Below are 17,873 nucleotides of genomic sequence, written 5' to 3' on the forward strand. Positions count from 1 at the left end.
ATGAATGAAAACACTAACAGTAACAGACTACATACCATCAGCTAACTTAGCAGCAGCTTACAGACTGTTTTCATATGGACAGAAATGTTATACTGTGAATGGCTGATGTGTGTCACTCATAAACAGGTTCGATAGGAATGTGTCAGCTTCCCATAACAGTGGACATTAAAGTAAGTGTAATTTCTACCATACTTTCTTCATGAGCCATTCAGAGACAGAAAGGGGAATACCATGTCTATATCACAGCAGTCAGCCTTCAGAATACTCAGTATGTTTTCTGATATGCTACTTCCTCAGAATAGCATATACTTTCCTCAGTACGTAGTGGGAGAGCACCACCACCTCCACACATGACCTGCAAAACATTGCCTGTTTCCCTGAAGTACTATGTACTGTACATTGTGCACATCTAGGAATAAAGACCCCACCTAATGTCTGTGGATAATAGTATGACAAGAAATAGGGCTAACATGCTATCAACTGCTAGGTAGTATGCAATGCCCAGGAGATATTAACTAATTTGCCTGCACAGCACTCTGGTAGTTCCCATGATCCTCACACATAGCATGCAAATCATCTATATTACTGCTTCCTGTGTAGATAAATTCCAGTGTCGCCTAGTTGCTAAGTGTAAGCACTGTGGAAAATAAATATAAATATAGCAGACCGCGAAGTGAATACACTTTTCATGCAACCTATGTCTTCCTACTGTGTTTCAGGTGATGCAGGATACAGACTGGAATCCTGGTTAATGAAACCCATGAGGAACCCACACAACATTACTGAAGAGCAGTATAACACCACCAACTGGCCAACCAAAAAATTCATTAAGGGTGTATTCAACTTGCTGAAGGAATGGAGTTTGGAACTTTTCTCACCCCGATCTCTGCTGAAAATGGGTCTCTACCCAGTCGGACTTTCTTGTTAACCAAATGTCTATGAATGAATAAATAAATAAATAGATGGATTCATTGCTTGGTTAAATTTTGGAGGCTATGTAATATGCCTCGTCACCATTTGCAAGATGTTTGTAGTACATGTGACTTTTACATAATATAATTACTAGGAAGCCTGCAGAGCAACCAACCATACAGAGAATCTAAAGCTAAAGCCGTTGATACAGTTTGTCATAGCCATACATATCCATTGGTGAAAAGTGGCCTCATATTACAATATACTGTAAATGCATAGATGAATACAAATATTAATGCTCATATGACATGTAGAATAATGTGTATACACCATAATTAGAACAAGATATATACAATATCATACAGTATTGAAACATATTGGCAAATTATAAGAGTAAGAGTTTATTACTCATAAAGTAAATGTCATAGTGAAACCTTCAATCTGTGGATAAAGAGGAGGAGAAAAAAGGAGGGCAGAGTGAGAAACAAATATATGTTAGAGGTAATAACTAGGGGGGCAGAGTGAGAAATACCTATATGTTAGAGGTAATAACTAAGGGGGCAGAGTGAGAAATACATATATGTTAGAGGTAATAACTAGGGGCAGAGTGAGAAATAAATATATGTTAGAGGTAATAACTGGGGGCAGAGTGAGAAATAAATATATGTTAGAGGTAATAAGTAGGGGCAGAGTGAGAAATAAATATATGTTAGATGTAATAACTAGGGGCAGAGTGAGAAATAAATATATGTTAGAGGTAATAACTGGGGGCAGAGTGAGAAATACATATATGTTACAGGTAATAACTAGGGGCAGAGTGAGAAATAAATATATGTTAGAGGTAATAACTAGGGGCAGAGTGAGAAATAAATATATGTTAGAGGTAATAATTAGGGGCAGAGTGAGAAATATATGTTAGAGGTAATAACTGGGGGGCAAAGTGAGAAATAAATATATGTTAGAGGTAATAGTGTAGTAGATATGGGAGACAGGAGAAATGAAGAGAAAAAGCAAAATGAAGAGTAAGAAAAATGCATAAGAGTAGAAGAAAAAACTATCAGACAAAATAATACAAGAATTGCTTATTTCCTGCCTTTCCTTAAACCTAACTCCTCCTTCTCAACATTATTCTGCATGTTTTGTTCCCACAATTTCCATTTATTTTCATGCAATCTACCTTCTTCCCTTTTCTAAGGATCCCTATTCTGTTTCTTTTACCTGTATTGCAAGATTAGTTACTTCAAAGACAGTATGTTTAGACTTTGATGTCCATTTTCTAGTATTTCTTTTTTGGCAGGTAACTGAATTAAAGTTAATAAGGTCATACCATGCCTAGGCAATTCAGCTCTTGTGTCCCAACTCAAAAGAATAATTTCCTTAGTAACAGTTATTTGCTCCCCCAATATTTCTAATAGAGTACTCTGTAGGAAAATTTTAAAATATGACAAATAACTACAGTTCCAACAAACATGTTTCATGTTATCTCTTTCTTCCCCAGCACACCTCCAAAATTTGCTGTCTATGTTTGGAAAATTCCTCCTAAGTCTGGTTGGGGTATAAAAACAGCTATCCTAATACTTCCAAGCAAAAATACTAACCCTTTTGGACTTTGTTGCATAATTGTGAGCCATACATATGTCCTGCCATTGTTTCCTTGTAAACTGTTTTTCCAGTCCTTCTTCCCAATCTCTTCTAAATTCCTATGATTGATTCTTATAGATATTATGCAATATTTTATATACTCTTCATATTATCCCTATTTTAATAGCAGCTTCAGTTCTAGATTTGACTAAAACTTCTACCTGAACAGATCTTTCATTTAGAATACTGTTATCGCTTTCTCTTTGCCTTTATCCTGATATCAATCCCTGGTATGGAAGGCAATCACTAACCTGCAATCCAACTTTTTCTTGGCCTCATCTTACTCTATTATAGGTTCATAGGTTCATAGGTAGGTACTAGGCTATCGGCCCTGGGGCCTATACAAGCCCAGCGAAAAAGGTGCCCTGGCTTTTGCCACCCAAGAAAATTATTTTCATGTGCCACTATCGAGCAGAGCCACAGAGGTGATCCCCGGGGTGAATTTCCTATTTCCCATCCAATCATCAAGATTTTTCTTGAAGAGTGCTAATGAGGAGCTTTGTTTGATATAGATAGGTAGTTTATTCCAGAGTATGGGAAGTGTTTGGAAAGGAATCGATCCTTCCGGCATGTTCTGTTTATTGTGATGACAAGGTTTAGGTCCCTAGAGCATGTAGCTTGGAGGGATTGGGATTTCTTTAAGTGGAGCATGTCCAACAGCTCTGGGTTTGACATAGCTTTGTATGTTAGGCAGAGATCACCTCTGAGTAGGCAATATGTGACAGAGTAAAGCTGGAGTTTTTTGAGATGGTCTGCATAGGGCATCTGACTGAGGCCAGTAATCCTCTTTATGAGGTATTTCTATGGCCTTTCCAGTTGTTGTAGATGTCTTGTGAGGTACATATGAAAAAGGGGCGTTGTACTCTATAATGGGTCTAATGAGTGATGAGTAGAGCGGAACAATGGCCTCTTTTTTTCTGGATGAGAAACCTTTTGTGATGAGGTGTGCCATGTAGAAGGATTTCTTGACTACTGTGGCGATGTGATTATCAAAGGAGAGACTACTGTCCACCTGTGTCCCAAGGTCTCTTATCACACTTTCAGTGTTAAGTATACTACCGCCTATGTTGTAGTTCATGGGTACAGAGTTTTTACCAAAGGGGGTGACAATGCACTTTTTGGCATTGAGCTTGAGGCCATGGCTTTGACACCAGGCATCTGTCTCAGTGAGGCCCTTTTGTAGGATGCCCACATCATTAGGAGTTTCAATTATGGCTCCTAGTTTGCAGTCATCTGCGAACTTTGTTAGCCAAAGACCTTCTGTGTTAGCCTGCACTTCAGAGAAGTAGATACCAAACAGGAGAAGAACCAGGACTGAACCCTGTGGTACTCCACTCGTCACTGGTCTGAAGTCAGATTTGGAGTCTGCTACTTTCAATGTGTGGGTTCTGTCAGTGAGCCAGTTGGCAACCCATCTTGTGACATAGGGATTTATACCTAGTTTAGTGAGTTTATCTATAATTCCAGAGTGGGGGATGGTGTCGAAAGCCTTGGCAAGATCTAAATAGGCTGTGTGAGCCACCTTACCCTTGTCTACGGCTTTGGTGACTGCTTCAAAGAAGTCTATCAGGTTTAGAACACATGACCTGCCTTTTTGCAAACTCAAACTGGGTGGGGTCCAGAGTTTGGAGATTACCAATGTCTTTGTTTATAAGTTCCATGATGATATGTTCCATGGTCTTGCAGACCAGGCTCGTCAGGCTAATGAGGCAGTAATTCCCAGGGTCCGTGGTGACTCCCCCCTTGTGGAGTGGGATAACCATTGCCATGCGCCATTCAGCAGGCACAAAGCCTGAGGTGAGGCTATGATGGAACTTGGTACTTAGGTGGGGTGCCAGTTCGTTCTGTAGTTTGTGTAGAATGCAGCCTGGGATGTTGTCTGGTCCCATGGATGCTGTGTTCTTGGCTTTGGAGAGTGTGTTTTTTACTTCTGCAGCCATGATTACAGGAACTTTGCATTCTTCCAGTATAGAGATGGGCTCTTTAGGGGGTGAGAGGGGGGTAAAGTTAGCACTGATCCTATCTGCCAGGATGTTGACAATATCAATTGGGTCTGTATATTTAGTGCCATTGTGCTGTAACTCAGAGCAGATCTGAGTGTTGCCACTGAGATTCTTGAAATAGCTATAGAATGCTTTGTGGTTGTCTTTAGAAGTAGTGGTGATTTTGTTTTCGTAACTAGCTTTGGAGGATTTTATCAGGGATTGCAGATTCTTACTGAGGCTGACCAGGGAGCTCCTCCACTCATGGGATTTTACTCTCTTTTGCAACAGTTTCTTCCTTCTGTTGTACAGTTTGTTTATGGCAGGGGACCACCAGATTGGCTTCCTTTTTTTGGAGGATAGCGTCTTGGTTTTGTTTGGGATAGCATGATCCATGCACTCATGTAAGTGTTTATAAAGTGAAATTGTGTAGGCGTCAGTAGTCGTAACTGTATTGTCCATCTGCATGGGTGTCATGAAGTTCACCATTTCTGTCTTAAGAAGCATGAAGTTGGCTTTGGAGAAATTTTTTACCATGGTTTCATTAATGGGGGGTGGGAGCAGGATGTGGATCTCTAGGGTAATTAGATTATGGTTGGATCTGACCAATGAGGTATTGACTTCAGGTGTGGAACACCAGTCACTCATGTTGGTAATGACTAGATCTAGGATATTGTTTCCCCTGGTGGGGGTGTGGATAAGTTGATCCAGGGCATTGGAGTTTATGAATTCCAAAAAGAGTTGAGTGAAGGAGTTGGTACATGAGTAGTTTTCCCAGTTAATGGTGGGGTAGTTGAAATCACCCATTATTAGGGTGTTTGGTTGAACCCTAATATTTTTGAGTAGATCAAGAAAAGAGGAGTGTGAATCCTGGGGCATGGTGGGTGATCTGTAGCAAGCTACAATTTGGATTGCAGTTTTGCCCAGAGTTAGTTGCACTTGGATAACCTCGGCTGCATTATGATGAGCAACTAGCCTGGAGGTGTGGATATCCTTAATGAATATGGACACACCTCCGCCTTTGGTGTTCAGGTCCAGGTTACATGGCTGAAAAGTGTGGTATGAGTTATAGCCTGGTAGTGCAGCGGTGCTCCCTGGAGCCTTGAACCAGGTCTCAGTCACTGCACAGATATCGATGTTCTCCATTTTAAGGAGTGCCTCGAGAGAGTGCATTTTGAGATTTAGACTTCTAGCATTGAATAGTTTTTGCTTGCCTGTTCCTGTTACTGTGGTGAATTTGTCATTTGACCCTTGCCTAAAAAAGGCACTATAGGGGCGGCAAGAACCTTAGCCAGTATCTGGAATCCCAGGGATGACAGGTGCAGGCCATCTCTGGCAAAGCATCATGGTCTTTCTACCATGTCATCCCAGGCAGACAGATACTGGATCCCTTTAGAATGGCACCAGAAGCTTAGCCAATTGTTGAAGTCAATCATTTTGTCCTTGTACTGCAGCATCATTCTGGGTGATGGCAGAATGCTACTCAGGGCTAGGGTCATACCTGCCTGGGCTACAAGATCAGAGAGCTCTTCCATGTCTCTTTTCTTGTAGTCCAAGGAGGTATGTCTCAGGTCGTTCACACTAACATGGACAATGCCAGAGTCATATTTGTATTTGTTGTGGAGTGACCTGAGTGTGTGGGTTATGTGGCAGATCCTGGCACCTGACAGGCAGCTGACAGTAACCTTCTCCTTGTTTAGCCTGGTGAGTGGGACATCAGTGTGCCTGACTATAGAGTCACCTATGACTAGTGTGTTGGGTACATTGTTTTGCCTTATTGGCTGTGGATGAGTGGCACACTGAATCTGCGGACTATGTGTCATTTGGGTTGTGTTGGGGGGCTGGAGTTTGCTTGCATTTCTGCTTTGGAGATCTCTGTTGCTTGAGCAGATTATTATTGAGAGCCTCCGCAAATGTTTTTGTGTTTCTATGTGTGGATTTTGGTGGTGTAGATTTAGTGAGACTATGTGATGAGTGTGGTGTGATGCAAATGTTTACCTTCTCCTCTTGATTGTCAAGTTCAGTCTTGATTGGAGAGCTTTACCTCCAGTTTGGCTAGATAAGTGCATCTCTCACAGGTTGTAGTGTTGAGTGGTAGGAGGAGAGGGTTGTCTGTGTACATGAGGCAATTTCCACATTGTCCCAAGATGCCCAGATTCATCAGATAGACAGTAGAGAACACTGGGAGCTGACCCTTGGACATGCCTGAATAAAAACTATTTTCCTCTAGATAAGTGAGGAAAGTGAGTACAAGAGCTGTTTTTCTCTAAGCAAGTGAGGAAAGTAAGTACCAAAACTGTTTTCCTCTAGGTAATGAGGAAGGTTCAGTGCTGTAGTAATTAGTAGGTTATTTAGTGCTTACAAGTTCTAAACAAGTGCTAATCATGAATAAGTAAATTCAAGTGCTAAAACTAAGAATCTGTATCTGGACTAAACTAGTTACAGGAAAGGGGGAAACAAGTGCAAATGCGAGCTTTTAAATCAGAAAGTTGAGAGAGATGGAAAAACTGCCCAAACTTCCCTCCAACACAGAAAGCTTGGGGGGCTCAGAAGCTTACATACAATCCTGGATACATATCATATGCATATCTGAATCTGGACTACACTAGTTACAGGAAAGGTATATATATATATATATATATATATATATATATATATATATATATATATATATATATATATATATATATGTGTGTGTGTGTGTGTGTGTGTGTGTGTGTGTGTGTGTGTGTGTATATATATATATATATATATATATATATATATATATATATATATATATATATTATATATATATATATATACAGAAAAGTAGCTAAAACTGCAGTAAAAACAATTCAAATGCAGTGCAAGCTAGCACACTTGAGTTCATGTAGCAATGTTAGACCAAACAGTTTAAAAATGCAATGAAATTAAAAATGACTAAAACCAAATGCAGAAGGAGTCTATTAGGTAGAATGAGGTAAAGAGATGGGACTGGGGGGAGTGTCCCAGATCAAATCTACAGTGGGGGCTGGCAACTGCAAAAGCCTCCAAATGTAAACAACAACATAGAGAGGGTGGGTATGGGAAAACCAACACCTTCAGCAGAAATCTGAAAAACTATACAGTGAAGCAAAAATAACAGTGCACAACTCTGAAGTCAGCCAGCAATTATATAAAATTAGTCAAACAACAATTACCAGTACACAACTCTAAAGTGTGTATCACTTTTTTGTCTCTAGTTATTTACTTCCAGCACCTTGCTACCTTTTGCAGTTTTTTCCAGTAAACTTCAATCCCCTCTTACTTATTTTCTGTACCCCTAATTTCAGTCATCCCTGTTGGCAATTTTTTGTTTCTCCATTCCCATGTTGACTTAGTTCTTAGAACACTTTTTACAACTTTATGAATATAATATTTTGTATGGTTGTTATTCCCCTTAAGGATCTGCATCCAAAATCCCACTCCCTTTACTTCCTGAACTTCTCATAATGCTTCGTCATTATCCCTTTCCACTTTAAAATATAACCTTCTGCTTGTGTCATGTATATGAGCCTTAGCTGTGTAGCTTTTAAATATTCCTTCAAATCAGGTAATCATAAACCACCTTCTTCTGTTGGGAGGATCAGATTGTCCCACTTAACTCTTCATGAGATGCATAGACAAAACTCTTGTGTAAATGGCAATGTGCATCATATAAAATGTCCTGCAATGACAAAGAAGTGGTGATATTATGGCACTGTAACTGGTAGGGGGTATTAAGATCTGCAGCCAACATGCTGGCCTGTTGTGATGGCAGTACAGACCTTATATAAAGGGATGTCATGCTGATGTAAGAATGGGAGACATCTATGGGTGCTGCTGGCATGGTGTCCTGTCTCTGGATGCTGGAATTAATTGCTTGTCATGACATGAAGTGGAGGAGTAAGATAAATCTAAACTTGTAGGTGTGAACTGTGATCCCTGCAATGGACTCCTAGTGTGACTACCCCATGAACATGCTCACACCCATCCATGGACAGTACAGCTGAACAGGGCACTTTGGTTGAACATGCTCCCTTCTACACAGGAGTGAAGCACCTGCAGCAGCAATTCTGCCACAAGAGTGGTCAAGAGACCCATAATGGCATAATTCTTGGACTCCATTGACTCACCATGGTATAGTCAGTGAGGGAAAATATCCCTAAAGAAGTTGCACACCATAAAAATAATTTCTACACTAGTACTGTTAGCAGCAGATTGTACCTAAATGATATTTCTGAATATCTTTTGACTGAGCTAAGCACTGCTCAGATGTAAAATGTGATGAGACCGGAATCATCTATTAGGCTGCAATAGAGTGGATATGTCCACAATGGAGGCACTGCAGTCCTCTGCTGCATAAGCCACAGGTAGAGCACTGATGGTGGTCTTAGTCATGGGATATAACCCCAATGGAGATAGCAGACACTCTGGATGTATAGCCTGTGTCTCAGATGTGGTGAAGGCCATATCATTAAACTGAGCAATGAGTGGAGGACCACAGATGATTAAGACAAACAGTTCCTTGTGTCATCTGAATGTGACTAAATCTGTGTCTCAGCATCATCATAATCATCAAACCCCATATAGGTGATGATGATAGCTTGTTTTCCTCACCAAGCTGGGCAGGTGTCATCATAGCAGTGGTCCAACCTGTTAATATACAATACAAGACAGAAATGTGTGAATATGTTTACTTCTTCTATACATGATGTCCTATGTTATGCAATTAAACAGAGGTAAGTACTATGTAGTTATACACAGCACCTGTTAACCTCTGAGACAAGAATTTTGGACAGAGTCAAAATTAGAGGGAGGAGAAAGTCTCAAAAGTTGGGACAGATTTTAAGTATTGCTCTTATAAACTTATAAAGTTGTTAGAATAACAGGTTTTGCCTTAGCATTGCATTTTATGCTGAAATGTATGTCATAATTTAGTGTCTTCAATCTTCAATGATTTGCCAGAAATTTACAATATTTATCAGAAAACAGATTAAAAGTATGAAGTAAAAGTCTATAAATTCTGTAGAATTCTGGACAGTTGAGTGGTATGTGCAGATATATAAAAGACAACTACCTCTGTTGCCATTCCTGTGCCCACAAACCTGATGTAGCTATGGGAAACATATGCAGTGGTGTTTATGGCCTGCCAGCTTACAGTGCCCAGCTGCTGTATAAACATGCAATATGTTTACTAACCTGGTGCATCTCCCTCTGAAAGATGAGGGTTGGTTACTGCCAGAACGTGTGTCCACTCCTCCAGATATGACACCTGTGCCTTCATCATCTCTATGCAAGAATACTAGGAACTTGTCCTCATCAGTTAGTACTGCAGTGGGGCAGACAGCCCCTTCAGTGGATTTCCTTTCTGCTTCTTACAAGCCTACCTAATGATGTTGGTGACACATCCTTGACATTGCTGTATTGTTCAGTCCTACTCCCCAACAGTACTGATGTCAGGGATCAGTGTCCCCCAGATGTGTTCACATAGAGGGCTGTGAATACAACCCATCCCTAACAGCCAATGCCCTTGGGATCTGAGTTCCTGTAGTAAGATGCCATTCCCAAGTTATACAGCCTCTCCTGTCCACTCCCTTTGCTGGACACCTATGGGAACAAGACACAGAGCTATAAGCTAATGACTGACAAGCACAGTGGGTTACTAAGTACTAACAATGGTTGCTATAGGTATACACAGTAGTACATATGTGAACAGGGATAGTAACAGAGGAGATGCCACTAATATATTAGGCTATGGACAGTAGGTTACTCCGTTGATTCTCCAGACTACAGGTAAGAACAGACAAGTGCATGTGTACAGCTGGTGTGGCTGTCAGACAAAGACCTCCATGGATATACAAGTAAAGGGTGGGATACCAATATGGTAACATGTGACAGTGGGTTACTGTGGTATTATGATGGCGTCGGGGGGCATGACAGTTGTCAATGAATCATAGACTCACAACAGGTATGTTTAGGATATTTAGCATATTATAGGGATGTGCATTTCCAACAGTGGGCTGTGTTCCCTCAATTACAGCGTTAATATTTAGCTACATATCTCATGCATGGGCTATAAGTAGGTGCATCATGCATGAAGACAAAATTATGGATTAATAATATACTTTGTCCCAAGACAAGGGCTCATATGAAAGTTATGAAAGTTATATATGATTTATCACAGTACTGGAAAACACTGCAGTTCTCAGGGCTGTGCCTTTTCACAACTCTGCTTCTGTGCTGATACAAGCTATTGGCAGTGCTGCTGCTGTTACTCTTTTTTCAACATGTGGTTTGGCATTTAAAATGGCGACAGTTAAACAGCAGTTTGAGTAACAAGTACACAAATGAAGCTAGATTCCACATATGTCTTTGAATCACTATATTTCAGTGAAATGCATGCGTGACATATTATGCAGCTGGGATGCAAGTAAGCCACCAATACTCTGTGATAAAGGGATGCATGCTACATGGCTGTTGCTAGGCTCTGCTACTTAAAATGTACCCCAGGATTCAATAAAGCTTTTATTCTGTGCAGAAATAGTGTAACAGCTCCTGCACCGAATATTGCCAAAGAGCAATCCAGTAAACTAGTCTGGGGACGTGCACAAGCCTGCTGACACTATTCTTCCACGGACATGACTGGGTTATGCTATTGATCTCATTTGCTGGTGAACACCATGCAAATGAGGTAAATTAGTAATCCAGTAAGCAGGCAGGCAGCTGTGGCAGAATAGTGTAGCTTGCAGAAATGTATTCTGGTACTAGCCAAATACATTTCTGCAAAAATCAAAATGGAAGCATGGCAGCTCAAAGTAAAGCATGTATTATAATCTTTAGGTATGCCAATGGCCAAATATATGGCCATTGGCATGGAAAAGTGTTGCAAAATTATAAAAATAAAAGATTTTTTTGGCCAGTCTTGGCCATTTAAGCACAGGGCAGCTGCGCGCAAATAGGATCGTGCCAAAAAAAAAAAATGAGAAAAAGCAATTTTAAGTAAAATCTGCATTTTACCATTATAGTCTATGGCATGCAGAATCAAAACAATAGCAGGGAACAGTGGTTGCTAAGGGGAAAGGCTCTGGTGATGTGCTTTAACTAGGGACTAAGGCAGTGGGGTATGCTAATGAGGGAAATTTACTGAATCACAAAAAGGAGACAAGTGCCAAACTGCACCTAACCATGTAGGAGCTATAAGGGAGTGGTGTAAGCAGGAGAAGCAGCTGACATGAAAAGGGAGTGTGTCATGCTCAGTGTAAGCACATTGGAGCTTCATGGATCCCAGTTGTGCTTAGCTAAGTACAGCTAAGCAAGGGGCTATGTCTGAGGCTGTATTGACTTATTCCATGAAATAAAGAGCATATTCATGTCCAGGGGAGGGCCATTTCTGCTTCAAAGTGTTTACTTTAGCTAAATAGTTTGCACTGCATGTACTGGGTCTAAAACAAAACAAAAAACCCAGAAATAGCAGGAATGTTTACATTTGGGCACTGGGTTTGTACAGCGTGCCTCAGGGCTTAAAAGGGGCAGAAATGGGAAGGGAAAAAAGAAAAAAAAAAGGCAAATAGCAGAATAAAAGCAATCAAGTACTAATAAAATAGTAATCAGGTGGGATGTATCATAGCCAGCCAATCATATAGGCAGCATCTGCAGCACAACAGTATAAACTGTGCAAACACCTTTCAGTCTGGTTTTCCCACAAACCTTGCACCATTAGTGTACACATGCAGGGGAATTTTAACCAAAAACTGTTAGGGACTGCTGTTGCTTTTATTTATCAGTATGTGCTAGAGGCTGAGGGCAGTGAGGAGGATAATGCTGATAACTGCCCCAGACTGAGGAGGAGGAGAAGAGTGTTCAGACCTACCAGGGGCTACATGATCTGGAGATAGTACAGCACTACAGGGTGGACAGGGACATACTTCAGCAAATCATCGAGCTGTGTCGACCCAGAGTCAACAGAGGGGAACCCATCCCAGTGGATACCAAGGTATGTGTAGCCTTAAGATTACTAGCTACAGGTACTTTCCAAAGATCTATTGGGGACATGATGGGAGTCTCACAGGCATCTGCATCCAGGGTACTCCACCAGTTCCTGGATGCCATGCTACCACATGCCGGTGAGGAAACACCCGTGAGGAGAGGACCAGCAATATGCATCCCTTTCCCCATGTAGCAGAATACCTGGAGGAACTGGGTGTGATAGACAGCACACACATCAACATCAAAGCACCACCCGGTGAACAGGGTAGGGTCTACATAAACCACAAGGGCTTCCTCTCCATCAACTGCCAGATCATGTGCAATGCCCAGTGCATTATCATAAATGTGTGTACTGTCAGCCCTTGAAGCTATCACGACCCCCACATCTGGCATTCGTTACAGCTGTACCAGACATTTGCCAGTGGGGATATCCTGTATGGCCATCTGGTGGGGGATGCTGGGTATGCACTGAAGCTGTGGATGATGACACCCATCAGAAATGAGCACACACACCCACTTAAGAAAGCCATAATGAGGCACATTCACAAACTAGGATCATTATAGAGCATGTGTTTGGGATGCTCAAGTCATGGTTCCACTGCTGTCACATATCTTGTGAAGCCTTGCAGTACTATCCAGCCACATGTGCACACATGTTCATAGTGTGTGCTATGCTACACAATATGATCCTGTGGAAACATCTGCAGCAGGAACAGCACAGGAAAGGACCACACAGCCTCCCCCCAGTATTGACAAGGTCCCCACAGGCACAAAGGGACTTGGAGGAAGAAGCACCTGATCCTGCTCCTGTAGGCAGACAGAGGCATGCCCAGTATGCCCAGGCCTTGGCAAAGAGGTAACTCATAGCACACACACTGACACTGTAGGGACCCAGGGACTGACACCTCCCTCTGACTCACACACACAGTAAAATGGATGCCACACAAATCACACTACTTGTAGCTTACCCTGTATAGGCAATGTACTGTGTGCATCTGACAGAGTCAGCCCTCACCCACCATTCCCACATCTGCCACAGGCACAAGGTAAGTCAATCTTCTAAACAATAAATTAATGGAGATAGTATGTTCTGGTAGCATATCTATGGTATTGCTGCATGCATGCAAGGGAATAGGGTGGCCTACTGGGGTAAGGGCAGACAACTGACAGCTATGTGCGACACCAGGAAATGTCTGCCAATAATGGTTTCCCCACACTATGCAGTATTATCCAAGGTGACAAATACCACTGCAGTATATGCAGGAGGGCCAACTAAGGGTGGTCATAGGTCACATGCATGGATGTCAATGTTGGGATCCCATACTCACCCCTCAGACTCACCCAGCAAGTCAGCCATAGAAAACCATAAAGGAATGTCTGGCAAAGGCCCACAGATGGTGACAAAGATAGAATACCCCCTACAGCCTTACACAGTGATAATACAGCAGGCCTTCCAGTTGCAGTAATGCTCTGAAGAGTAAGAAGTCTGAAACTCAATTGTATGCCATTACAATCTAACCTGAGGCATCTAGTGATATGCCTCTATTCTCCAATACTGGACACAATACTATGCTAAATGGAACCAAAATGTAAAGCCATTATCAGCACAATATGTGCAAATGTGTACCATTGACAGGCGTGCCCCTCACACCCATATTCTTATAGAAATGTAGTAACATGTTGGTTTGTAGGGTAATAGCACCAGAGCACACATTGCCAGGGCTGTCCTAATTAACATGATAACTTGTTGCATGTCCACAATATGGAGGGCTCAATGATCTATGTATATGCATGGGAAATACTGTCAGGATGTGACCAGCACTTACTCCCGGCTGTTGTGTCTTAGTGGCCTAGGTACAGTATTGTGGTAGACAGGGCTATGTTCCAAGAATCGCAGTGCCAACTATTTCACTTGTCAGCCACACATACGGTGGGAATTGTACATATTGTCCAGATGTCAATATCCATTACTGTCTGTAAGCTGGACAGGTCATGGACAGGGGGCCACACATATGAACAGTACACAGGTTAGAGTAACCTACACAGTGCCTACCATACCTCCCAACTGTACAGATCTTTTGCAGAATTTACAGAGGTTTGCATCATATTTGTGGTGTCTCTATCATGAAATAGTGGTTGTGTGGCAAATCATTGGCAAACCATGAAAATCCAAAGTCAGAAAATAATGACGGATTGTAGTGTCTCAGACCTCACATCCTATAGAAAATGCATGCTAATGCAAAATCTGTTAAAGTATCACCTTCTAGGTTTGTAAGGCCAATAGTTAAAATGGTACCTATATTTAGGCCTTTGCCACCCAATTACTTATGGCTTGGTCCAGATGTCTGGCTCTCATATGTACAGAGGTATGGTGCCTAGTACCACAACCGGTGCCTGAAGGTCAGTGTACTGGCAGGTCATAAAAGGCTATCAATTTACTGTGTCAGCATTGACAACATGTCACTTGCCAGCAGCCATACCCCTGGAATGGTAGGTTGTCACAGATGGAGCACAAGTATGCCTTGCATATCTGTTCTGCTTGTCCTAACATTACATTTGCCTGCAAAGTATTTGCAGAACAAGAAAAGGTCATGCCAAAACATCAATGGCAGACAGTGAAGAAGCAGATGTCACACCCATAACAGAAAGCAAGCAAGTAGCAAACTGTTCCCCCAACTGTCTATGTATGACAGAACAGTATCAACACCCTGTCCCCATGTGTGGGCCTTCATTCGTCTGTCATATGTGGGCCTGTCCAGATGTCAGTGACAGTGGCAGCTAGGCCAACATGTAGCCACATAATACCTTAGTAACACAAACTGAGGACCCCAGCAGATGTAGTGGTGCAGTGATGGAAAACCTGCCAAATAGGTGTGCTCAGAGGTGTGTAGTCCATAACCTTGTGTGTGATGTTATGGCATTTGCCATGCTCACACATGAATTACAAATGCATAGCTACTGTGGGCAAAACTTGTGATTGGACTACAGAAGGATAAAGAGACACACAGAAGGGGGAAGGGAACCACTGGCCAGATCAATGAAAAACGTGCACGCCAGAGCATATTTTGCAGTAACATAGGTGCCATGCAGTGTATGGAGTCAGTATGCATCACCTGCAAATGCACAACATACACCCACGTAAGTGGAGGTCCACAACAAATCAAACCCCAAGTAAAGGACACATCAGAGGCAAAAACACGTTAGAACTTCCCAAACCTAAACACCACTGACCACACATACTCCACACATCAGGGTCCTGCAAACACTAAGGCCTTACTATACACACAACATATTACTCATAGGAGACTCCACTGTGAGACACACAGATGTGCCACACACCAGGCAGGATAATGAGAAAGTCATGATTACTTGTTTGGCAGGTGCGATAATCTGCCATATCACACATGCACTCAAGTCACCCCACAACAGGTACAGGTATCACACTAGCCTGGTCCATGGTGGTGTGAATGATGTCAGAAGTATCTCACAGACTATAGAAAGACAGACATGATGCAGCGTGTTGAATATGTGTCCCATGTAGGTATGCCCCTAACCGTAAGCAGCATCCTGCTGTCACCCAGAGTGATGGATCAATACAAACAGAAAGTGATTGTCAGTAACACCTGACTCACTTAACATTGTCACCCCATGGGGATCCACTGCCTGGCAGTCTGGGAACATATGAGTGACTGAATGCACTGCCTTGCTACAGATGGCCTGTATCAGTCTCACATGGCCTACAGGCCTCTGGAAAAGGCCCATGCCTCACCCATAGTGCTGTTGTAGGGAATGTCATGGGGTCCATACTACCAACATAACACAGTCAACAAAATGTAAATGAAAGGCCATGCTGCTAAATGCTAGTAGCATACCTCTCAAACTCATAGAGCAAGAAATCTGGACAAAGCCACACATAATGGTGGGATAAAGGCCCAAATATAAGGACACTTTTGAAATAATGCTTTCATAATGTTAGAAAGGTGACAGAATAGCAGAGGGGGGTGTGTAGTTCATAGATTCATGGGTTCATAGGTTGGTACTAGGCTATTGGCCCTAGGGCCTATACAAGCCTAGGCATAACAATATTTACTTCCCTGGAACCCTGTCCAGCAGGGTGACTGATGTGATCCCCAGGGTAAATTTCCTATCTCCCATTCAGTCATCAACATTCCTTTTGAAGAGGGACAAGTAGACGCTCTGCTTGACATGTATGGGCTGTCTATTCCAGAGTATGGGGATTGTCTGGGTCAGGAACCTATCCCTCCAGCATGTTTTGTTCATTGTGACGACAAGGTTTAGGTCCTAGTAGCATGGAAGTCATGAAGGGTGTGAAGTCTGAAACTCTAATGTTTGGTCATTATTCCTGACTGCAACCCTGAGTGGTTTGCAACAAGTTCGCTAGAAAAACCACAATGTTAAGGGAAACTGACCAGATATATGAGGCATGAATCTGGATAATCTGTGAGAATCTGTACAGTTGAGAAGTATGGCCACACCAGGATATGACTTTTCAGGTAAGAATACCGCACAACCAGGAGATCCCCAGCCAGTATATCACCAAGGTACTGGACCTTTTACACAGCTTCAGCAGTCAATCGGCTATAGTCACACCTCCCAACTGTCTGGATTATGCAAGAATGTCTAGCCTTCGACTCATAATATTGTCTGTGCATCATCCATCTTGAATTTCTCTGGTAAATAACTGTGATGATCCAATGATATTTGTCAGTAGGTAATGACACAATACATTACAGTGACAAACATTACATAAGTCAGAAAATGTCTGCTAAAACAAACCCTGTAACTCAAGCAACTCATACATTAATAAGAGCAATAGTGACAGCATCCCCCTATGTCTGGGCCATTGTTTCCCCATATTGGCAGCCTTTCTCCAGATATCCTGCACAAACAGGTTGCAAGGTATGGCTGTAGAACACAACACCCCAGACTGGAGTTACAACTATTCCTGGATTGAATTCCCACACTTACTATAGAAGGTCATACTGGGCATGCTCCCACATGTAGAGAAATAAGGGCCATATCTGAAACCACAACAGACTATATATATCTGTATTGTGCAGATGTCTTTGCATACACACAGTTATGTACACCTAACTGTCTCAACACACACACACACACACACACACACACACACACACACACACACACACACACACACACACACACACACACACCCATCAGACAGGATTACCCACAGCCAGCTGTAGGTGGCCCATATGTGATATTTATGTATCTGTTGCATATGATGCCCACACACACACACACACACACACACGTATATATATATATATATATATATATATATATATATGCAACATATAAAATATG

The 17,873-nt window shown here is 42.0% G+C and overlaps 1 protein-coding gene across 1 annotated transcript in view; it reads right to left on the reverse strand.

Moving 5' to 3' along the window:
- The window catches only part of LOC122815014 (extracellular calcium-sensing receptor-like), a 249,541-nt gene that overhangs the window by 145,326 nt on the left and 86,342 nt on the right, over window positions 1-17,873 (reverse strand). The window lies entirely within an intron of this gene.

The sequence above is a fragment of the Protopterus annectens genome, chromosome 11.part0, assembly GCF_019279795.1.
Source record: "Protopterus annectens isolate FY-2018-M chromosome 11.part0, PAN1.0, whole genome shotgun sequence".
In the NCBI taxonomy this organism is placed as follows: Eukaryota; Metazoa; Chordata; order Ceratodontiformes; family Protopteridae; genus Protopterus; species Protopterus annectens.